The 24,271-nt window shown below is 48.7% G+C and overlaps 1 long non-coding RNA gene across 3 annotated transcripts in view; it reads right to left on the bottom strand.

The window, feature by feature from the left end:
• Positions 1–14,791: 14,791 nt before the first annotated feature.
• LOC140430377 (uncharacterized) overlaps positions 14,792–24,271 on the bottom strand; it is a 41,852-nt gene continuing 32,372 nt past the window's right edge. For all 3 annotated transcript variants that reach the window (XR_011949396.1, XR_011949397.1, XR_011949398.1), the window contains exons 3-4: positions 17,075–17,209; positions 14,792–14,899 (exon numbers count right to left, since the gene is read on the bottom strand). This is a non-coding gene — a long non-coding RNA (uncharacterized lncRNA). The remainder of the gene's footprint in view (positions 14,900–17,074; positions 17,210–24,271) is intronic.

The raw sequence follows: 24,271 nt of genomic DNA, 5'->3' as shown, positions 1-24,271 counted from the left end.
ACATTGTTGCCACTGTCGAGGCACCGGAGGATGGCATTCCATCGGGGCCCAGCGCCAGCCATGATTTTCGGCTCACATGTGACTCTCCGCCCAATTGCGTTTCCCGCTTCCGGTGCGCTGGACAGATAATCCCTCCCTCTATTTTTGAGCCATTTGGCTGCTTCTCAGCAATTTGTTTCTTCCGCACTAAACTCTTTGGCTCGTGCATTCATTAAACTGGCATGGTCAGCAGCCATCTTTTGGTTTAATTGAATATTGTCTCCCGCACCCTGTTTTTAAAAAAATCTCCTTCATCTCTGGGGTCCTTCGCTTCTCTCTCTCTGAGGTTTCTTGTTGCCCTCACAGCTTTGTTGGATGTTGCCCTCTTTCTAGGATCTCTTCTTATTTTCTGTCCTTGGCTGTTTTTTTTGTAGTTACAGCTTTAAATGTCATTGCTTCTCTAAAGCCGTCAGTGCGGTAACAATTTGTTTCCACTTCAGGTGGCAAATTTTTCCCATTATTTTCTTGGGATCCCCATGATTGTGGACCATGTTTTAAAACTTTTTTGCGAACTTTAATTTAGCAGCATTTCTTTCCTGGGCGATTCATTCTTTGTGGTCCGCCGAGGTTATTCTTTTTTTTTTACTCTGCCTCGCTCGGGGGTCTTGCAATGGACTTTCCCTCACTCTGCTGGACTCCTCAACTTTTAGGTCTGCAGAAAAGCTTCTTCACATTTTTCATTAATTTCTCCTCACCAACGCATATCTCCCCAGTTAGGATTCAGCTCCTTTCAATCTTTCATAACTTGGGATATTGTTCTGGGTACATTGTTTAAAATGCCACCATTCGTATCACTGCTGACATTCACCATGTTGTGTTATGGCATCAGGACCACCATTGTCATCCATGTTGTGTTCCACCACTGTGATATATATTATATAATTGTGGCAGTAATGTTATTAAAAATCCTGGTTTAAAATACAAACAGGTGGTCTGTCTGCTGAAGTTGCAATTAAGGTGTTGTAAAAGGTGTGGTAACCACTTTTTCAAACATTTACTGGTTTGCAGAGAAGTGGCTAATGGGATATTGTTTTGATTGCTGGAGACTCCCTGGAGTGCAGGTAATTTATGAGGGATGGTGTTTAGTCCTAGCTAAACGGGTCATGGGACAGTTTAGTGGGATACAGATTATCTAATTAATGGGAGGAGCCAGGTCTATCTGTATTACTGCAGTCTGCTAGAAGATTTGAAGTTGAACAGCAGTTTGCCAGAGGATTTGAGTCTGACAAGACAGAAGGATTTTCAGGTTATTCCTGAAAGTGTCTCTCTCTCTCCAAAGGTCTGCACAGATAAACAAATAACCTTGATTGTTAACTTTATTTATAAGTGGTATTTGAACTTTATTGAATTGCTTAACTGGAATATAGGGGCAGGTGTAGAAAGTAAGTTAAAGTTTACCATTTATTTAAGAGCTGTTTAACTGTTAAATGTAAAGCTAATTCTTTAATTTTAATGTGTCTAAATTAAACTTTGTTTTAACATAAAAGATCATGAAAGAGTCATCACTCCTTTCCTCATAGTTTCACAAATTCAAAATTGTTTGGATTTCTCATCTGGTAGTCTAACAGAAATTGGGTCTGGTTGTGACGTGATATCATTTACGAGCTCCCACCATGACCAGCTATGTTGTATTATTGTGTCAGCTGTTATAGCTAATTATATGTTTAAACAGGAACTGTTTATTGTTAATCTTTATCTATTTAAAGATCCCAGGTTACTGTCATGTATGGAGCTGCAGGCACACTGCCAGTGTGTTCCCACTAAGTCTATTACTATGTGACTGCATACATCATACTGTGGGCAGTGCTAGCCCCCAGTTAACTCCTGCTCTACTGAGCATCTTTACATTACAATAGCATGCAGGCACATACAGCATAATCCAACAAGGACAGCCGGGAGAATTTCCACCCTCCTCTTCAAAATATTACCATGAGATATTTTACGCCAACTGAGAAGGTTGACAGGGCCTCAGTTTAACTCCTCTTCCAAAATACTGTACCTCCAACAGGACAGCTCTCCCTCAAATCCCCTTTGCTCACAGGATGGCGTCTCGCTTTTTAATGATGAAAGTGCCATCTAACAACACTGAAAAGAGTATTTTCAGCAACTCCTCAACTGTGAATCCTCACAGTGGCAGCGAATAGTCTCCAGGCTCTTCCCAAGGACGTGTGATAAAATCCACGGGTGATAAAACCTGCAACCTGATTGAAGTCCAGATGAAGTCTTCAAAGCTGGTGGGCTGACATTCACGTTAAGCCTCCATGTACTCACCCTCCAGATCTGCCAGGACGAAAACTCCCCGTCACTTCCGGAATGTGGCGATTGTAACTATCTACAAGAAGGGAGATAAATCATGCTGTGGAAACTTTGGAAGTATTTGCCTCTCGTTCAGGGCAGGGAAAATCATGACACGCATTCTCCAGAGTCGCCTAATCCCAGTGGCTGAGGAAATCCACCCAGACGCATCGTGTGCTTTTAGTCCTTCCAGAGGAACTTCTGACATGGCCTTTATTGCCAAATAAATCCAAGAAAAATGAGAGAATAACAGAAGGAACTTTTCATTGCATTCATCGACCTGACCAAAGCACTTGATTCAATAAATTGCGCAGCTCTTTGTATTGTCATAGTCATAGGGTCATACAACACAGAAAGAGGCCCTTCAGTCCATTGTGTCTGTGTTGGCCATCAAGCACCTATCTATTTTAATCCCATTTTTCAGCACTTGGTCTGTACCCTTGTATGCTACGGCATTTCAAGTGCTCATCCAAATGGGCTCCAAAGATTTGGGTGTCCATGGAACTTTCTCACGAGCCTCCAGTTGCTTCATGATGGTATGACTGCAACTATCTTGAATGGGAGGTCTGAAATAGGAACCTTCAAATTATGGACCAGAGTCAAGCAAGGCTGCAGGATAGCTCCCATACTATTGCATGTGAGTGTCCCTTTAAGAAATGTTTTTGTCTTATCGCATGGCTTCAGTGATGTCATTGTGTGGGTGGAGCTGGGCTGTGGCTCTGTGAGTTTACTTTCGCTTTGAGTTTGGACTGGTTTGTACTGCACAGGTTGAAAGAAGGGTTTCTCTATCTTCATTTTAAAAGTTGTCTCCAGACTGCTTGGTAACTTAAAAGAGATAATTGCATTCTGGAAGGAATTCAAACCTGCTGTTGGAAAAGGGGATCAGAATATTAGTAACAAGTCTTATACCAGTAAGAGTGCCACGTGCTGGGCCACACTTCTGGTTTTACTTGGAAATTTGTTATTGAATTGGAACAGTTAAAGGGGAATTCATTAAGGGTTATACAGAGATTACTGTAGCTGTGTGGGGTATTTATGATTGTGTTGATAACAATTCTTGCTTCTGTGTGTTTATGCAAATGTTAACTAAATTTGTAGAACAAAGGTTTTTTTGATTAAAAGCGTCTAAGAACTCTGTTGAATAGCAGCTGAAAGTCAGTCTCTTGTGCCCATCATAACCAAAATCAATAAACAGTTGTAGGTCAGGTGAACTCCATGATATATTCTGGAGTTTTCTGAACCCTGGCTCATAAGCCCATAACGGGCAGCACAGTAGCACAAGTGGATAGCACTGTGGCTTCACAGCGCCAGGGTCCCAGGTTTGATTCCCTGCTGGGCCACTGTCTGTGCAGAGTCCACACGTTCTCCCCGTGTCGGCATAGGTTTCCTCCAGGTGCTCCGGTTTCCTCCCACGGTCCAAAGACGTGCAGGTTAGATGGATTGGCCATGATAAATTGCCCTGAGTGACCAAAAAGTCTAGGAGGGGTTATTGGGTTACGGGGATAGGGTGGAAGTGAGGAATTAAGTGGGTTGGTGCAGACTCGATGGGCCGAATGGCCTCCTTCTGCACTCTATGTTCTGTAACACTATTTACAATCGACCTGACAGTGGCCATTCACCTCATCAAAAATCAACTGTCCTCTGGTTTGTTTATTAGATACAACCTCGATGAAAAACTCTTTAACTTCAGTTGCCTCCATGCAAACTAACCTGACTGCCATAAAGATACATGATCTAATGTTTGTGGGTGACTGCAGTGTCATATCCCACTCTGCATCAGATCTGCAAGCCACATTTCTCTGTATAGTTCTGCATTAAAAAGATTTGTCTTTGAACATTGTCAAGACAATGACAATATCACCTGAGAGTTGGTCAGTTCAAGATTCTTCCTCTCATATATGTTGAAGGAGAGACCCTGGAAAAGGTTGAGCACTTTCTATACCTTTAAACTACCTGTCTCAAAAGGTCACTGTTGATGAGGCGATCTAACAGCGGATCAGCTCTGTCAACTCAGCCTTCCCCAAACTATGAGAGTGAGTGTTTGACATCAAAGATCTCTGTATGGCAAGAAAGGTCCTGGTGTATAGAAAAGCTGTGATCATCACATTCCGGTACTGCAGTGAGACCTGAGCTGTATATCAGCGACACATGGAAACACTGGAGAAATTCCATCAGCAAAGTCTTTACTCATAGAATTTACAGTGCAGAAGGAGGCCATTCGGCCCATCGAATCTGCACCGGCCTTTGGAAAGAGTACCCTACTTGAGCCCATGCCTCCACTCTATCCCCATAACCCAGTAACCCCACCTAACCTTTTTGGACACTAAGGGCAATTTAGCATGGCCGATCCACCTAACCTGCACATCTTTAGACTCTGGGAGGAAACCGAAGCACCCGGAGGAAACCCACACACACACGGGGAGGACGTGCAGACTCCGCACAGACAGTGACCCAAGCTGGGAATCGAACCTGGGACCCTGGAGCTGTGAAGCAACTGTGCTAACCACTATGCTACCATGCTGCCCTTTATTGCATCCTTTGGGTTCAATTGGAAAATTATTGAACAAACAATGGTGTCCATCTTGAAGCCTGCTCCACAAGCATTCAGCCAAAATTCCTGAAAAGTAAACTACAATGGACTGGTACACTGCCTGGATGGCCGAAAAGCATCTCCCTCGCCAAGTCCTGTTTCGTAAGTCTCAAATGGTGAGGATTTCGGGGAGGACAAGGAAAATGCTTCAAAGGCACACCAAAGTTCTCCTTGAAGCGCAGCAGCATTGACAGTAATGACTACGAAGAGCTTGTTACCAATTTGTCAAAATGGCGACAACCTGTCCATCAAGCTGCATCACGCCTCAAATCCTTAGTAATGAGGCAGAATGGTGTCAGCAGCAATGGATACAAATCCCGCACTCTGGATCCCACTACCTCATCGTATCACCCTTCCCTGTGTGCTCTGAATATCTGCAGGTCGAGAATCAACCATCATACCATCATGAATTCCCCATTTTTTCATTATCTGGTGTGTGAAACGCCGGTTTTACCGCCTCAGCCAGCACTTGGTGCAAAATGGGAAAATTCCACCCAACAGAATGCGAGAGGTGCCAGCTCTACCCAGAGGAAGTCAAGTGTTCGCTCACTTCTGCAATCCTTACCTCAAAACTAATGCACTTACAGCGGATCAAACTGTCTGCCTGTTAGTTGTGAGGTTTTGAGAGGGAGAGAGACTTGGTGCAAAATATGGTGGCTTTGAAATCCAAGATCTAGGCTTATAATCTCATTGAGAGGGAGGGCATCACAGGCCATTCTATTTAGCTCTACCACCTTGTCCAGTGTAGCCACTGGGAACAAAATGGAAAAGAACTTCTATAAATCCTCACTCTAATACCAGGCGAGGTACCACGTGGATGGAGGGGGAGACGATTACTTCTGACTTTGTCGTCAACACAGAGACCTCATCGAATAATTGTTCTGGCTTTGTATTCAGCTCAACGGAAAAAGAACCTTTTCAGATTGGTGCAATGTTCTAGTGCAGGCCTGATAGTTTAATGATCACTGGATTAACAAAATCAATGGGCCTCGAACACCGACCCACAATCGTTCTGTGGTCAAACATTGTCAGAGTCAATAACGTTTTAATATAATTATACTCTTGAGTGATCAGACAGCGAGTGTTGTGTTTCACCAACCCTGCTCATTGAGTCTGAATAATATTCTGATTGAGACAATGAATGTGCTCACAGGACTTCAATTGCTATTCGATGGCCACCTCCGTTGCATTACTTCTCAGGCTTGCTCAGAAATCCAGTGCAATGTACGTCTCTCAGTGAGAGACACCTCCCCCTCCGGGGCAAACTTCAAGAAAAAGGTTATCATCCGAGAAGTGGCCACTACCTCTATCCAACTCTCTTCTCAGCTGGGCCCTCTTTTTGTAATAACACTGTGGCTATTCTTCCACCAAAGCTGCAACTTTCTCAACACTCTTCCTTCTCCCCAAATCCTCATCACCGTGGAAATCAAAGGTCTTCACAGCAACTCCTAACGTAGCACGGTGGTAATGCCATTGGACCAATGATCTTGAGGGTCCAGACAAATACTCTGGGGGCATGGGCCTAAATAATACACTGGGAAAACGGGCGCAAAACGCACACGCGCCAATGTATTATGGGATGTGAAGACGTTGGGTCGTGTTCAATCAAACGCTTTCAGAGTGGGATTTACGCCAGCCGTATTTCCCATTTTTCCATCAGGCAGGCTGCACTGGCGAGTGAGGAGGCAGTGGCATTGAGGTAATGTCACTGGACTAGTGATCCAGAGACCCAGGGTAATGTGACCCGGGTTCGAATCCCACCACTGCAGATGGTGAAATTTGAATTCAATAAAAGTCTGGAATTAAAAGTCCAGTGGTGACCATGAAACTATTGCCGTTAAAATCCCACCTGGGTAACATGTGACTCCAGGCCCACAGAAATGTGGTTCAGTTAGAGATGAGCGCTACTAAAGAGGACAGAGTAGCCCTTTAAATTACAGGTCGCGATGTTGATCCAGGTCACGGCCGACAAGCTCCAACACCAGATATCCTGCCCCACTGCTCTAATTGGGCGGACTACTCTCAGTCTGGGCCCAGAACCCACCCAGCACCCTTAATATTGGCTCAATTGATGCTTTATTAGCTGTCCTTGGGCAATGGACTTGGGAGGTCAGAATGCCCGTTGCTACAGGTGCGCACTGTACCGGCAAGTATTATTCAGCCCATGAATTCAAATCCCACCATGGCGCTTGGGGCAATGTAAACTGACTTCATAAATCTGGAATAAAGAGAAACTCCCAGGTTGTCATGAAAACCCAACAACCTCACCAATGCCCTTTCCTGGTCTGGCCTAGTATGTGACCAGAGAGCTACACGTTGTATCAGACTACGACCAAAATGTTAATTAAACTTATTAAAAGAATGAGGGACCACACAGCTGCCCAGTTAACTCTGCAAAGTCCTTCTCACTAACATCTGGGAACAAAATTGGGAGAGCTGCCCCACAGACTGATCAAGCAACATCCTGACACAGTCATACCTGCAGAATCATACCTTACAGACAGTGTCCCAGACAGCACCACCATCACCAAAGGTGGCACTGGCACAGTAGTACACAGTCAGGAGGAAGTTGGTCTGGGCATCTTCAATATTAACTCATGGGACCAGGTCAAGCAAAGGGCATGGAAACCTCCTGCTAATTACTGCCTACTGAAGGACAGTGTAGGTATAGAAATCAGAGGGGGGGACTGTGATGCACTTGAATAAAGCAACATTGAGGGCGGAGGTATTAATGATTTTAACAGGCTTAAAAGTGGATAAAACCCCAGGCTCAGATGCGATGTATCCCAGACTGCTACAACAGGCAAGGGAGGAGATTGCAAAGGTTATGACGGTAATTTTTAAGTTTTCTCTGGCCACAGGAGAGGTACCAGAGGACTGGAAGACAGCTAATCTGGTACCATTATTCAAGAAGGGAAGTAGGAATTTACCAGAAAATAATAGGCCAACAGGAACATAGGAACATAGGAATTAAGAGCAGAAGTAGGCAGTTCAGCCCCTCGAACCTGCTCCACCCTTCAATCAGATCATGGCTGGTCTCTTCCTGGTCTCAGATTCACCTCCCCAGTTGTTGCCCACATTCCTTTAACCCGTTTTTTAAAATCAGAAATGTATCTATCTCCTTCTTGAAACCATTTAATGACTCAGATTACATCGCACGATGAGACAGCGAGTTCCACAAATTTACAAACCTCTGCGAGAAGTAGTTCCTCCTCATCTCAATTTTAAATCTACCACCTCTCACCCATAGGGGGCGATTCTCTGATATGGAGACCAAGTGCCCGCGCCGTCGTGAACGCCGTTGCGTTCCACTACGGCGAGAACGGGCCTACGCCGCGGCCAATTCACTGCCTGAGAGGGGGCCAGCAGCGGGGCCGCGACGAACGCGGTGTGCAGAGCGCTGGAGCGGTGCCGTCATCGCGTGACACCACGATGATGCCGCGCCACGTATAAGGAAGTGGCGCACAGAAACACCGGGGACGATATGGAGGAGCCCCGTCGCGCCACACCCCGCTTCAGGGACAGTGACCTGGAGTCACTGTTGGATGCAGTGGAGGAGCGCAGGGCCATCCTCTACCCCCAACGAGGACAACGACAGTCAAGCAGCACCGTGAGGCGTGGATGGCGAGAGGTGGGGGCCGCAGTCAGCGCTGTGGGTCACATCCCCCGCACGGGGGAACAGTGCAGGAAGAAGCTGCAGGACCTCATGAGGGCAGCGAGGATAAGTTCCCTGAGCCGCGCCCCGGGCAATGCCCCCCCCATTGCCCATGCTGGGGGGGGGCAGGAGGGGGGGCGGGGGTGGGGCCGGGGGCGGGGAGGGGGGGCGCCGGGGGCGGGGGAGGGCCAGGGGGTCGGGGGGGGTGGCTGATTGCACCCGGGACACACGTGGACCCCCCCCCCGTGGGAGGTGCCATGGCGGGGTTGGAGTGTCCCCTGCGTGTGATAAAGTTGCGTTCATACGTGTGTCCTGCAAATGAGCGTCTAACCATGTGCTGCACCTCCCACCCCCCAAGGGCGAGACAGCGCACAATTTCCGGGAGCGTGCAAGAACTGGAGGTGGATCTCCCCAGCTGCACCCCCTGACTCCATACGAGCAGAGGGCACTGGGCCTTGCCGGGGGAGCCCCCAGCCGGGAGGGAGCGCCGTGCCAGGTCGGAGGCGAAGCTCCAAGTGAGAATCCACTGTGTGCATGCAGTCCCTCATCCCATCTCTGTCCCCATTCCCCCCTCACACCCCACCGCCTAACACTGCACCACCCCACAGTCCTCACCCTCACACCCCACCGCCTGACACTGCACCACCCCACAGTCCACACCCTCACTACGCATCCCCTCAACCCCGAACAAACGACGACGCAAGACTAACGAGACCTGCCTTAATGTGTTATCCAGGGCCACACGAGCACCGCCATGGGACCGACCGTTCACCACGCCGACGTGCACCAAACCCTTCTGGCCCCAGTGTCCAATCGGACAGACGGGGATGACAACGGGCAGGAGAGCCATCCTCTGAGGCTGGCACACCGAGGCCTGACGCACAGAGGACAGACAGAGACGTCAGGACGGACGATAGCGACTCATATGAAAGTTTGATGGATGGGGAGGGGACAGTTAGTCCGGACAGTGACGCACAGAGGACGTGGCGGCACTCGAGGCACGGGGGCAGGGAACCTCGTACCGGCCGTGGTCGAAACCCAGCAGGCCAAGGCTCCACACAGGAGACAGAGCTGGGGACAGACGAAGACCTAGCGGCCGCGGCACTGCTGTCATCCACACCCCCCAACACCACAGATACACCCACCTCGGTTGGGAAAAGTTAGTGGCGAGGCATCTGGTACACATTCTGGTACGCACCACACAGTCAAACTGGTACAGCAGGTGGAGGTAGGAGAAGCCGAGGGCCTGGACGGTCGGAGGGCAGGCCAGGCCCAGCACCCAGCTGCTGCCCAGATGGCTCCCGCTTTCCTGGCCATCCCAGGCCCACCCACAGACCCGATGCAATTGGCACCCCAGGGACCAGACAACAGGATGACGGCTGTCTTCTCGCAACTGCAGACGCAGCTGGAGGAGTCCATCCGCGTCCAGGAGCAGGGAGTGTTGCCGGTCATGGCTGCAACCTAGGCCAACACCGCACGGGTGGCGTCCGCGATAGAGGCAATGGGGGAAATAGCTTCGGCCATGGGTCAGGTTCTTCAGGGCGTGGGGCTTAGTGCGCACGCGTCATCCGTGGCCCATGACAGGACTGCCCTCTCACAGGCAGCCATGCTCCAGAGCCACATGGACATTACCGCCGTCCTCCGGGCTCTGGCCCAGTCTCAGCAGGCCATGGCCCAGTCTCAGCAGGCTATCGCTGAGAGCATCGGCGGCCTTGTCCATATGATGGACGGTGTCGCCCAAACCCAGGGGAGGTAGCGATGTCCCAGACAGGGATGTCGCTCTCCCTCAGCTCCATAGCCGGCAACGTTCCGACCCTGGTCGATACCACAGCGGGCCTCCAGGACTGGCACTGCCAGGTGTCGGTGGTGCAACGGGGCGTGCCTCCCCGTGCACCGCCGTCCCTTAGAGAGGCCCGAGGGCCAGTTGGCTCCCTGGGGGAGGGGGAGGTCCATAAGACCATAAGACCATAAGACATAGGAGCGGAAGTAAGGCCATTCGGCCCATCGAGTCCACTCCGCCATTCAATCATGGCTGATTGGTCCCGGTGCCTGTCCCTGTAGCCACAGCAAGGGAGGAACCGGGGCACTCGCACCCCCCCTGTCATGTCCCTGGTGCATCTGGTGGGCAGCGGGCAGAGGAGGGTGTCACCACGCCATCCTGCCGAGCAGCCTGGCCCATCCACGTCGGACCGCCCCAGGACGCGCGTGCCGACGGGGAGCCAAGTCGAAGGGCAGGACTCTCAGCAGTCCGCGTCCACTCCTGCTGTACTGTCTGGGGGAACACCTCAACGTAGTGGTAGGGCCCGTAAGGCAAAAAAGTTAGGCACGTAGTAAGTTGGCACGGGTGCAGGGCACAGATTAGTTATAGGGGCTAGTGTGTTGCATTGTCACAATAAATGTTGCTACTCCAAACCTCCATGCGTCTGCCCTTTTTCTGGGGGTGGGGTGGGGGTGTGAGGGGGTTAGGGGGGGAAGTGGGGGTGGCGGTGCGGGGGGGTTGGGGGGAAGCGGGGGTGGCAGTGTGGGGGGATGTGGGGGTGGCGGTGTGGGGGGGTTAGGGGCGGGAAGCAGGGTGGCGGTGTGGAGGGGTTAGGGGGGAAGCGGGGATGGCGGTGTGGGGGGGTTAGGGGGGAAGGGAGGGTGGCGGTTTGTGGGGGTTTAGGGAGGGAAGCGGGGGTGATGGTGTGTGGGGGGTTAGGGGGAAAGCGGGGGTGGCGGTGTGTGGGGGGTTAGGGGGGAAGCGGGGGTGGCCGTGTGTGGGGGGTTAGGGGGAAGCGGGGGTGGTGGTGTGTGGGGGGTTAGGGGGGAAGCGGGGGTGGCGGTGTGGGGGGGTTAGGGGGAAGCGGGGGTGGCGGTGTGTGGGGGGTTAGGGGGAAAGCGGGGGTGGCGGTGTGTGGGGGGTTGGGGGAAGCGGGGGTGGCGGTGTGTGGGGGGTTAGGGGGAAGCGGGGGTGGCGGTGTGTGGGGGGTTAGGGGGGAAGCGGGGGTGGCCGTGTGTGGGGGGTTAGGGGGAAGCGGGGGTGGCGGTGTGTGGGGGGCTAGGGGGGAAGCGGGGGTGGCGGTGTGTGGGGGGTTAGGGGGGAAGCGGGGGTGGCCGTGTGTGGGGGGTTAGGGGGAAGCGGGGGTGGCAGTGTGTGGGGGGCTAGGGGGGAAGCGGGGGTGGTGGTGTGGAGGGGTTATGGGGGAAGCGGGGATGGCGGTGTGGGGGAGGTTAGGGGGAAGGGAGTGTGGCGGTGTGGGGGGGTTGGGGGGGAAACGGTGGTGGCGGTGTGGGAAGGTTGCAGGGGGAAGCGGGGTGGCGGAGTGGGGGGTTAGGGAGGAAGCGGGGGTGGCAGTGTGGGGGGGTTAGGGGGGAAGCGGGGGTGGCAGTGTGGGGGGGTTGGGGGGGGAGGGAGGGTGGTCATGTAGGGGATTAGGGGGGGAAGCGGGGGTGGCGGTGTGGGGGGGGTTTAGGGGGAAGTGGGGGGTTTAGGGGGAAGTGGGGGCGTTAGGGGGGAAGTGGGGGTGGCGGTGTGGGGGGGAAGCGGGGGTGGCGGTGTGGGGGGGTTGGGGGGGAAGCGGGGGTGGCGGTGTGGGGGGGTTGGGGGGGAAGCGGGGGTGCCCACTGACGGTTCTGGCTGAGGATCATCGCAATGGTGAGGCCGGGAGTGGACCCCACCCCGACACCAAACACACCTCGTCCGCCATGCGACAACGCCCGTGGCCCCACATGGACATGTAATGGAGTGTCCCTCACGCATAGAGGGGACAGCGAGGAGGCGGTGTTCAGAAATGGCCATGAGTCAGATGGTCAGTAGCGATTTGTGGCTTACAGCTCATCGCAGAGCGGGTTGTCATCATCCAGTATGGCAGTGTTCACACCCGCTTACGGAGGTATCAGTCTACCGACAGTGACGAGGTGCCGCTGGTGCAGTGCGGCGTGATGGTGGTGCCGTGTCTGGTAGGGTTGGGCGTTGGTGCGGGACCTGTGTGAGGGGGGTGCTGCGTGGTGCCCTGAAGAATGATGCCCTCCACCTAGTGAACGAACCGTGCGCTGAGCAGCGCATCGCGTGCCCGCTGCCCCAATCGGTTCCGTCATGCGGCCTCTCAGCCGTCTCCCGCGCCCCGATGGTGTCTATGCCACGCCGCCCTCCCGCCTTCGCCCCCTCATCTTCCCCCACCACACCTCCTCCTCCTCCTCACGATCAGCGTCGGTGGCCTCTTCGGCCTCACGTGCGTCCTCCCCCTCCATGACATCACCCCTCTGTTGGGCGACGTTGCGCAGAACGCAGTATGCAACGACGATCCATCCGACCCTGTCAGGGTCGTATTGCAGGGCGCCCCCTGATCGGTCCAGGCACTTGAACCTCATTTTGAGGAGACCGAATCACCTCTCCACGACACCCCTGATTACTGCGTGCGCCTCATTGTACCGGCGCACCGCGTTGGTCTGTGGTCTCCGTTTGGGTGTCATTAGCCACGGCCGCAACAGATAACCCCTGTCGCCCAGCAACCAGCCCCTCATCCGGGGTGGGTTAGGGTTAGGATCAGCGTTAGGGTTAGGGTCAGGATTAGGGTTAGGGTTAGGGCCAGTTAGATAGGGCACGACCAATGGATATTCACGATGCACACAGAGGTGACACCACCACAGGGGGGCATTACAGCAACCCATATATAATGGAGACCACACACATGGTCTGCCTCTTTCCAGTGGAGACAGTCAGTGAGTACAGACACAGGGTTGATTCAATATTACACCCACCACGTGGATTGCAGCAACTGGTTAGTCAGTCTGGGTAGCTATAGCAGGATTAGCAGTAGTGTCGAACCCGAGTAATAGAAATGTAAATAGTTTAATAAACGTGTTGAAGTTATCTCCACGTCTGAACCTTCCTTTGTCAAGTGCACCACAAGTAAGCTGCTTATGTTACACCTAGAGTATAACAAATCAGTACCTGCAGACCAACTTTCTGCGATTCATGAACAAAGATACCCAGATCCCTCTGCCCAGACACATTTTGAATCTGCTTTCCATTTAGATATTAATTTGCCCTTCCATTTTTTCGGCCAAAGTGGATAACCTTACATTTAACTTCATTAAACTCCATCTGCCAATTTTGGCCCAATCTCCTAGACTATCGATATCATCATAGAATTTATCATGGAATTTACAGTGCAGAAGGAGGCCTTTCGGCCTATCGAGTCTGCACCGGCTCTTGGAAAGAGCACCCTACCCAAGGTCAACACCTCCACCCTATCCCCATAACCCAGTAACCCCACCCAACACTAAGGGAAATTTTGGACACTAAGGGCAATTTATCATGGCCAATCCACCAAACTGCACAGCTTTGGACTGTGGGAGGAAACCGGAGCACCCGGAGGAAACCCACGCACACACGGGGAGGATGTGCAAACTCCACACAGACAGTGACCCAAGCCGGGAATCGAACCTGGGACCCTGGAGCTGTGAAGCAATTGTGCTATCCACAATGCTGCCATGCTGCCCAACATCCACCCGATATCCGCCTGTAAAATCTTTATCTCTTCTTTACTGCCTGGTTTTCCACCTACTTTAGTATCATCCTCAAATTTTGCTATGTTACACTCTCTGTCACTGCTTGCAGATTATTTATGTCTATTAGCCTCCGAGTCAAGCTGTGCCAGCAGTACAGCTACAACACAGGCACCTACCCGGCAATGTGGAGACGTCAGTGGGAATCAGGAGGAAACCTCTCCACTGGCTGCAGTCATATGTAGCTCAAAGAAAAATGGTTGTGGTTGTTGGAGGCCAATAATCTCAGTCTCAGGACATCACTGCAGGAGTTCCTCAGGGTAGTGCCCTAGGCCCAACCATCTTCAGCTGCTTCATCAACGACCTTCCTTCCATCAGTCGGCCAGAAGGGGGATGTTGGCTGAAGACCATGTTGAAGGGTCATCGGCCTGAAATGCTCACTATTTCTTTTTCCATAGAATCCCTACAGTGCAGAAGGTGACCATTCAGCCCATCGAGTCTGCACAAACCTGCTGAAAGAGCACCCTACATAGACCCACTCCCTCACCCCATCCCGTAACCCCACCTAGCCATCTTTGGACTGTGGGAGGAAACCGGAGCACCCGGAAGAAACCCCCGCAGACACGGGAGGAAGTGCAAACTCCACACAGACAGTCAGCCAAGGCTGCAATCGACACAGATGTTGCCTAGCCATTTCCAGCATTTTCTGTTTTTATTTCAGTTTTCCAGCATTTGCGATGCTTTGCTTTTTTATGGCGCTTGCAATGCTGTCCCTGTTGTGCACCATTGTTCAGAGTCTATGTACAAGGCAAGCCGTAAGAACTGTAACCCTGTTGAAACGTAGAGAGGGTAAGTTATTAGCCTAGTCCACAAGGACCCTCTGCGAGCGTGGCAAGGTGGGGAGGTCGAGACAACATGAAGTATCACAGCCAGGATAAACCACTGATATATTTAACGACACAGCAACGGTAAAACAAATACTGGACTGGTTTAAATGGGAGGGGAGGGGGTCACTTTTGTTGCTTTACACAATAAGCCAATCCTCAGCAGTGCATAACATGGAGATAGAAACCGAGTGCCTGCTTGCTGCAACATCCAACATTTGAAACCAGACCGTACACTGCTGCTGGCGCGAGATTCAGTAGATAACCCAGTTCAGGCCTTTGATTAAGTAGAAAGGTCAGTCTGGCTGCTGTGTAGAAGTCATGTACTGAAAGTCCAATCAGCACCATTAGAGTTTCATTAGTCAGCCTAACCCGCAAGACAGGGTTAGGTTGAAATTTTGCTGCACATTGTTCATCTGCTATTAACACTCACGTATGAAATTTCTTTGTCTGCTATTTTAAGGTCCTATTATTACCAGGTACCTGTCCTTATTATCAGGATAGACACCGTCTGAAATTGAGTCCGAGTGTTATTGAGAATTGAAAAAGGGACACTTCAGATACTTATTGAAGACTAATGAGAAAGACAGAACTGTAGAGGGCGAGAGAGTGAGAGAAAGGGACACAGAGAGAGGTAGAGAGAGCGAGAAAACAGAGAGGAAGAGACACAAAGACTGAAGACGACATCTTCCATTCTGCAGTCAAAGTTCAGTGGTGGGAGCAGAAGTGGAAATGATTCTCACTGGGGTGGGAGGAAAGGGGGCTGGGGCGAGACTGTTAACTACGCACAATCTTGTGCTCTTTAGCTCATTGATTAGGCGTCTATGAGGAGCTCGGCCAATCTCGTGACAGGGCCAGGTGGGAAGTCACTGTCGCCGCCGTCAACACATGGGGGTCGAAGGTCGAGCACACTATTTAAAGGGCACCCGGGCAGTCATTCACTCCTGCAGGAAAATCCAAATACACCACATCCACTGGTTCTCCCTTATCTATTCTGCCAGTTGCAGCCTCAAAACAAATTCAGGAAGTTTGACAAACGTGATTTCCCTTTCATATCCCATTGATATTTTCTAAGTGTCCTGTCTTCCTATCCTTTACAATGGAGACTAGAATTTTCCCCACTACTGATGTTAAGCCAAGCAGTCTGTAATTCCCTGTTTTCTTCCTCCCTCATTTTTCATATCCGAGGGGATGCTGGTTAAGGAAGCACTGGAAGGAAACCATATGTATTCCCCGTTTTCCTGACAAAGGCTCCTCAAGTTGTATTTTCTATAGAGGCACATTTGAAAGTGATGATAAGGAAAGGATCAGCTGGTCCAGCAAGCCTAACAGATGAAGAATCATAACTAAACACTTTAGGGGTACAGGAACATAATGATTAGGTTACTGGACTAATAATCCAAAGGTCTGGACAAATGATTGGACACATGGTTCCAAATCCTAAGTTGGCAGCTGGGGAAATTACATTTAATTAATTGAATAAAAAGTGAGTAGCAGTAATGAACTCAATCAAATTAACAGGTTGTTGTAAAATCCCATCTGGTTCACTAATGTCTTTTCGGGAAAGAAATCTGTGCTCCTTGTCCCATCTGGCCTATATTTCTCTCTATTGATTTTTGACATGTGAATGTGGCTGGCAAAGCCAGTGATGGTTCTCCATCGCTAGGCGTCCTTACGAACAGGGCATTAAGCTGCCCTCTTGAATATGAGGTGTAGGTACACTAGCAGTGCTGTTAGGGAAGGCGTTCCAGGATTTTGACCCAGTAACAATGAAGGAACTTTCGATATATTTCCAGGTCAGGATGGTGAGTGACCTGGAGGAGGACTTAGTGGTGGTGTTCCCACGCACCTGCTGCTCTTGTCCTTCTAGGTGGCAGAGGCCACAGCTTGGAAGGTGCTGGCAAAAGAGCCAATCCTGCAATGCATCTTGTAAGAAGTGCACACAGTTGCCACCATGCTTCAGTGATGGAGGGAGTGAATGTTAAAATTGGTGGCTGCTTGTCCTCTATGGTTTCAAGTTTCTTGAGGTTTTTGGAGCAAGAGAAGAGAGTTTTCTATCACAATCCTGACTTGTGCCTTATAACCGGTGGTCATACCTTGGGGAGTGAGGAGATGACTTACCTGCTGCAGAATTCGCAGCCTCTATTTTGCTCTTGCAGCTACCGTTTTGGCATCGCTGGTGCAACTCAGGTCCTGTCCTGTTCAATGATAGCCCCTCAAATGTTAATAGTGGCGGATACAGCAATGTTAATGCCACTGAAATTCAAGGGGAGATGATTACATTCTCTCTTGGATCATTTTCTGCCATTTTTGTGGCACAGGTGTCACTTGACACTTAGAACATATATACATACATACATACAGTGCAGAAGGAGGCCATTCAGCCCACCGAATCTGCACCGACCCACTTAAGCCCTATCCCCTAAACCCAATAACCCCTCCTAACCTTTTTCGGACTGTGGGAGGAAACCGGAGCACCCGGAGGAAACCCACGCACACACGGGGAGAACGTGCAGATTCCGCACAGACAGTGACCCAGCAGGGAATCGAACCTGGGACCCTGGAGCTGTGAAGCCGCAGTGCTAGCCACCACGCTACTGTGCTGCCCATGCTTATCAGCTCAGACCTGAATGTTGTTCAAGCCTTGCTGCATCTATGGACATGGATTGCTTTAGAATCTGAGTCACCGCAAATGGCAGTGAACATTGTGCAATCATCAGTAAACATCCCCACTTCTGACCCTGTTGGCGGGGAGGTCACTGATAAAGTAGCTGAAGACCATTGGGCCGAGGTCACTACCTTGAGGAATGCCTGAGATGTTCTGGGCCTGAGATGATTGGCCCTCGACACGCACAACCATCTCCTTTTGTCCAAAGTATGACTCCAACCAGTGGGCTGTTGCCCCCCAATTCCCATTGAGTTCAAATTAAGTATATGTGACTCCAGACCCAGGTGATTGACTTTTAACTGCTCCCTGAAACGGCTTAGAAAGGCACTCAGTTCTATTCAAGAAAGCACCTGAAACACCACCTTCTCAAGGGCAATCAGGAACAGGCAATAAATCCAGAGAAAATCACCAGATCCGAACAAAAACACAATCAATTGCACAGCGAGAAACGTCTCACGGGTTTAACGTGATCCAAAACATTTAGGACACGTTCGACGCCTCAGATAATGTTCAGAGACAACCAGTGTAGCTCGTGATTTGGAATCTATATTTTAAAGATCACGTCATTTTAATGTTGGGGGTTGAAAATTAAATTGTCAAATTGGCCAACAGGCCTTGTCTGCAAGGCGGCTAAGCTGTCACTCTGGACTCTTCGGAAAGGATTTAGGACCCTGCAGCATCTAATTCTGTTAAAGACCAAAGCTGTTCCCTCAGTAATTGATGAAGAGGCCAGATGGCCTCTGCGCAATTTAATATTGGAGGGTGCATTTTAAGGCACAGGCCTGTATTAGACATCTTGCGTCATGTGGACACAAGTAGTTTGTGCTCTGACCCGCCAGCAACCTGCTCTGCTTCGTGGTGCACCTGTTAGAGGGCAGCCTTGCAAATCCCTCGGAATGCCGACTATGTCTTAAGCCCCCGGCCTCGGGTTCGAACAAGTGTAGGAGATGGGCATTAAAAATAGCCAGGCCCCGGTCAAAAAGAGGACTGTTGCCCGATTTAGGAGCTCCCGTGGGATGGCTGGTGCCGCTTCCTTACGGCGGTTATGATTGGAAAGTCTTCACCTGTCAAACGGATGGGGCGAAGCAAAGAAGCACGGGGCAAATAAATTCACAGGCACCAAGTTTGACAAGTGACACCGGCAAAAAGCAAGTCAGACCATCATCGCCGTCGATGATTTCAGATCAAGTGCCATTTATTTTTGTTGTTCATTAAACTGGGTGAGAGAGTGAGATGAAGCAAGAGAGGGAGGGACTTGTATTCATGACCGCAGGACTGCCTGAGGCTCTTCAAATCCGATTAAATACTTTTAATTTTAAGCAGTCACCGCAGGAAGCATGGCAGCCAATTTGAGCACAGCAAGCTCCCGCAAACATATTGAGATAAAGAATATATCATCGGTTTGAGTCACGTTGAGGGATGAATGTTGACTCTGTTATTGTCCGAGAAGCAGGCGGACCTCGTTTTAATATTTCAGTGGAAAAAACAGCACCTTTGACTGTGCAGCACCTCTTCAGTCCTACAAGACCAAAAGAAGCAGACAAGGGAGGACACTACCCATTTTCACGGCACTAGCTGCCTTGAAGCAGACATCGCAGGGGAGGGGTTGGTTGGACAATTGGATTGGGCTGTCGAATATCGAGGGTGGGGGGTTTGGACATCGGGCAGGGTCAGACATGGGTGTTGACTGGGTGGCGGGGGGTCAGATATTAGGGGGTGGGGATCAGGTCAAAGGGTGGCGGGCAATTGCTGCATAAACCCTTACTTGGGAACTTCCGAGAGGAATTACCGGTTTATCCTTGGAGTACCTCCCAGATCCGACCCTGGGGAGGCAGGAAGTTACGGATGTTGTAAATGGAAATTTTTCTGTGCAGGAAAGAATGTGGCGATTAATATAAAATATTTGGTGGCACGATGGCGCAGTGGTTAGCACTGTTGCCTCACGGTGCTGTAATGTTCTCTCTATGCACGGATGGCAATGTCTTTAGTAGTTGAAGTGATCAGAGAACATACGGCTTTGTAAATGAACAAAACTATTTCTTAACTAACTAAAACATTAAAAGGTTTCTATGATGTCTACTATGATCACAGTTGGATACTATGGCTGAATACAAATAACTATGATTGACTAGTATTATTTATATTGACGAAGGAGCTACTCGATATACGGCTGAACTCTACACCTGCTATCCACTTTCTGCCTCACGTGTGTCTGTGTTCCAGTAACGTTCTGCTGTCGCCACACCACCTGTGGTCGGATGCTGGAACCATAATCTATACAAGCAGGCACTAATGTTTATATACAGTTTGGTTATTACATTATATACACAGATGATAGTTCACAGATCATCACAGGTGCTGAGGATCCGGGCTCGCTGCCCGTGTGGAGTTTGTACATTCTCCCCGTGGCTGGTGGGTCTCACCCCCACAACCCAAAGATGTGCAGGGAAGGTGGATTGGCCATGCTAAATTGCCCCTTAATTGGAAAAAATAATAATTGCGCACTCTAAATTTTTTTTTTAAAAATGTTACTCAACAAAACCAGTTATTATGCAGGTACTTTCTCCAACAAACCCACCCCGATCAGCTGAGGGGTGATTACGGATAATTAGCGCCTCCAGTTCGGTGTTGCTAATTAATGTTTTCGACTTTTGCTCCAGTCACAACTGGGAATACAGACACTCAAAGCGATACCTTTAAAAATCTAGACTGTTCTTCGGCATGCTGCTGTTAATACATTGTGCAGATTTGCTCACTGCAGGAGTCCCAGTGTTAAAACTTATTCAGTTTGGTTCATGTGTGGCGTGAGTTAAAAAGAAATGGACAATCTTTTGAGCAGGAGCACATCCTGGAAGCAGGTCTATAATTCACAGAAGAACTGAATTAAAGCAGAAATTCAATAATTCTGAAGTGATACTCATCCCCCACCGAAGGTCTGTGGGGAGGTAGAAAGTCTCCCTATTTTCAGAAAGCTCGACAAGTCCGACACCATTCTCTGGTCACGATGAGCCTATGCTGCCCTCCGGTGGTTAATCTGCCAACCTGCGTGTCATTATTCTGCATTCACTAAAATTCTGGAGACCCGGACAGACAAATTTTGGGAGGGTGCTTCCCCTGATTGGGGAAGCGAGAACCAGGGGACACAGTCTCAGGATGTGAGACTGAGATGAGGAAAGATTTCTTCACTCAAAGGGTAGTGAACCTGTGGAATTCTCTCCCACAGAAGGTTGTGGGAGGCCAAGTCTCTGAATGTATTCAAGAGAGCGACAGATTTTTATTTGTTTTAATGGCTTCAGAGGTATGGGGAGAAAGCGGGCATGTGGCATTGAGATCGAGGATCAGGGACGGTCACATTGAATGGCAGGGCAGCCTCCAAGGGCTAAGGGCACCAGGTTCCCACGTTTGTACTGTGAAAGCTCACAAAGCTGTTACTTTTGCTGCTGCTTCATGTCCTGATTAAGAGTTGCCAACTCTGTTTCCATGTATTCAGGGGGATTCATTGTGTGATCTTGAGCCTCACCTGTCCCCGCGCACCTTCCTCCCTCCCCTAAACATCCACACCTCTGGCAACCCGGTAATTCCGTCATTGCGGTGAGCTGCCTACCTCTGCCACTCGGAAATTAAACAGACTCTTCACTACCTGATTGACAGTCCAGGATCATCCAACAAGCCTTTTCCCCAAACTCCAATTGTTATGGGCCAGCGTTTAGAGAACCCCAAAGTGTATCATGGAGTTCACCTGACCCACAACTTTGAACAGATTGTGGTATGGGGAGCACATGGCCCATTCTACAGGTATGGCATAGCAGAAAATGGACCAGTGGATTTTAAAACAAAACAATGTTTATTCTATGAACACAAGTTAACCTTTCTAAAACAAACGTGAACATCTTAGCAACCAGAAAATCAAATACACCCCCCAAAGAATACAACACTAAGTAATCGGTATGCTGTTCTTTTAACATCCAAAAGACTTAACACACCTCCAAACAGGAGCACATCAGGGTTTACATTCAAGACTGAAAACATTTATAATTCTTCTGAATTCACCAAATGATCCACAGATAGTTTTTTAATGGCAGAGATCAACAGCAGTGCAGCTCAGAGACACACCCAAGCTTTTCTCAAACTGAAACTAAAAAGCAGAAGTGGAGCTAAGCTCCACCCACACTCTGACATCACTCCAGTAACATGAGCAGCTCCGTTTCTTAAAGGTACATTTCTTAAACACTCATTTCTTAAAGGGTACTCTCTCATGATACCTCCCCCCCAAGAAAAAAAAATAAACCATCAACTTCAAGATGGTTTCATTTTTCACCTTTTCACCATCCTTTAAGAAATGCACACAGTAAATATGCTTTTCGTTTCAAAAAAACAACACACGCAAACAGGTATAATAATATAGTCCATTCTTGTTCTCCTTCCTCCAACTGAAATCCTTCTGGATTGACAGTCTCTTTGAACAAGAAGGTCTCTGCACGATCTGTCCATTGCTCGACGCCTTGGCATTTCTCTTTAAAGTCAGATAACTGAGTTCCCTTTGATCACAGAGTCCCTTGCAATTTTCCAACACAGGAGCATTGGTAATCACAGCTTTCAGGCAGTCAAATGCCTGTTGAAAGTCCGCTGTCCATTGAAATTTTCGACGTTTCTTAAGCAAGTCCATCAGTGGAGCAATCACGCTACAAAACATTTGCACAAATGTTCGATCAAATCCACTCATGCCAAGAAATAGCATGATTTCCCTTCGTCTTGAGGGTATCGAAAACTCCTCAAGGAAAGTGATTCGGGCTTTTCCAAATTCACTTTTGGCTAGGTTTATCACCAAACCCGCCTCCTGAAGTCGATCGAATAACTCCATCAGATCTTTTAAATGGTCTTTCCATGTCTGGCTGAAAATTACCAGATCGTCAATGTATACCGCACAATTGGATAATCCTGAAAAAACTTTGTTAATTAACCATTAAAATGTAGCTCGGGCGTTTTTCATGCTAAATGGCATAACTTTGAATTGGTATATACCATCTGGAGTCACAAAAGCTGAAATCTCCTTCGCCTTTCGGATAAAGGTACCTGTCAGTAACCTTTAAGTAAATCCAATTTGGAAATAAAAGCTGATTGTCCCACTTTCTCAATGCAATCCTCCAAACATGGGATAGAATAAGAGTCCATTCTTGTAACTGCATTAATCTTTCTATAGTCCACACACAACTGTTGGGTACCATCTGGTTTAGGCACCATCACTATGGGTAAGCTCCATTGGCTGCAACCCACTTCAATTATGCCATTTTAAAGCATACTCTCAATCTCTTTGTTAACCTGTGACAATTTTAAAGGGTTAAGTCTGTCTGGATGTTGTTTGATTGGAACAGCATTTCCCACATCTACATCATGTATAGCCATGTTAGTACTTCCCAATTTAGCTCCACAAACTTGCCCATGAGGTATCAATAACTCTTTCAGGTCAGTTTGTTTTTCCTCTGGAAGGTAACTCACCAATTTATCCCAATTTTTAAGAACATCATCATTTTCCAATTTAATTTGAGGTATGCCAAATTCACAGTTATCTGGATTTGGTTCGTCACTTTGAGTTAGAATCATTAAAACCTCCTCCTTTTTCTCTCCTTCCCTTTCAAAGTACCTTTTAAGCATATTCACATGACACACTCGGTGAGTCTTCCTTCTATCTGGTGTTTTTACAACATAATTCACTTCAATTAATTTCCTTTCAATCTGATAAGGTCCACAAAACCTAGCTTTTAAAGGTTCACCTACCACTGGTAACAACACTAACACTATCTCCACTGGCAAAACTACGAACTATGGTTTTCTTGTCCGTGGCCCGTTTCGTCACATTTTGTGCAACTTTCAAATTTTGTCTAGCCAATTCATGTGCTCTATTTAATCATTCCCTAAAATTTGACACGTAATCCAATAATGTAATTTCCGATTTCTCACCCGCCAATTTTTCCTGAATCAATTTAAGTGGTCCTTTAACCTCATGACCAAAAATTAGTTCAAAGGGACTAAATATGGTTAACTCATTAGGAGCATCCCTAATTGCAAACATTATGAATGGAATTCCTTTATCACAATCCACTGGATAATCTTGACAATATGCCCTCAACATTGTCTTTAATGTCTGATGCCACCTTTCTAATGCTCCCTGCGATTCTGGATGGTACGCAGTTGATTTAAACTGTTTTATTCCTAAGCTGTCCATAACTTCTTTGAATAACCTTAAGATAAAATTTGATCCTTGATCCGATTGTATTTCTGTGGGTAGTCCTTATCTAGTAAAGAATTTAAGTAACTCCTCCACAATCTTTTTAGATGTAATATTACAGAGTGGAATGGCCTCTGGAAACCTAGTAGACACATCCATTATAGTTAAAAGATATTGATTCCCACTTTTTGTTTTAGGAAGCGGTCCTACGCAATCAATTAGGACCCTTGTAAAAGGTTCCTCAAATGGTGGAATGGGTATTACGACCGCTGGTTTTATCACTGCTTGAGGTTTCCCTATCACTTGACATGTGTGACATGATTGACAAAAGTTAACTACATCTTTATGTAGTCCAGGCCAATAAAAATGTTTTTGGATTTTAGCTTGAGTTTTCCTTATTCCCAAAAGACCTCCCAATGATACC

This window comes from Scyliorhinus torazame, chromosome 10, assembly GCF_047496885.1.
Source record: "Scyliorhinus torazame isolate Kashiwa2021f chromosome 10, sScyTor2.1, whole genome shotgun sequence".
Lineage (NCBI taxonomy): Eukaryota > Metazoa > Chordata > Chondrichthyes > Carcharhiniformes > Scyliorhinidae > Scyliorhinus > Scyliorhinus torazame.
Note: the sequence above shows the minus strand (reverse complement) of the source record. Positions and strands in the feature narration are given on the sequence as shown.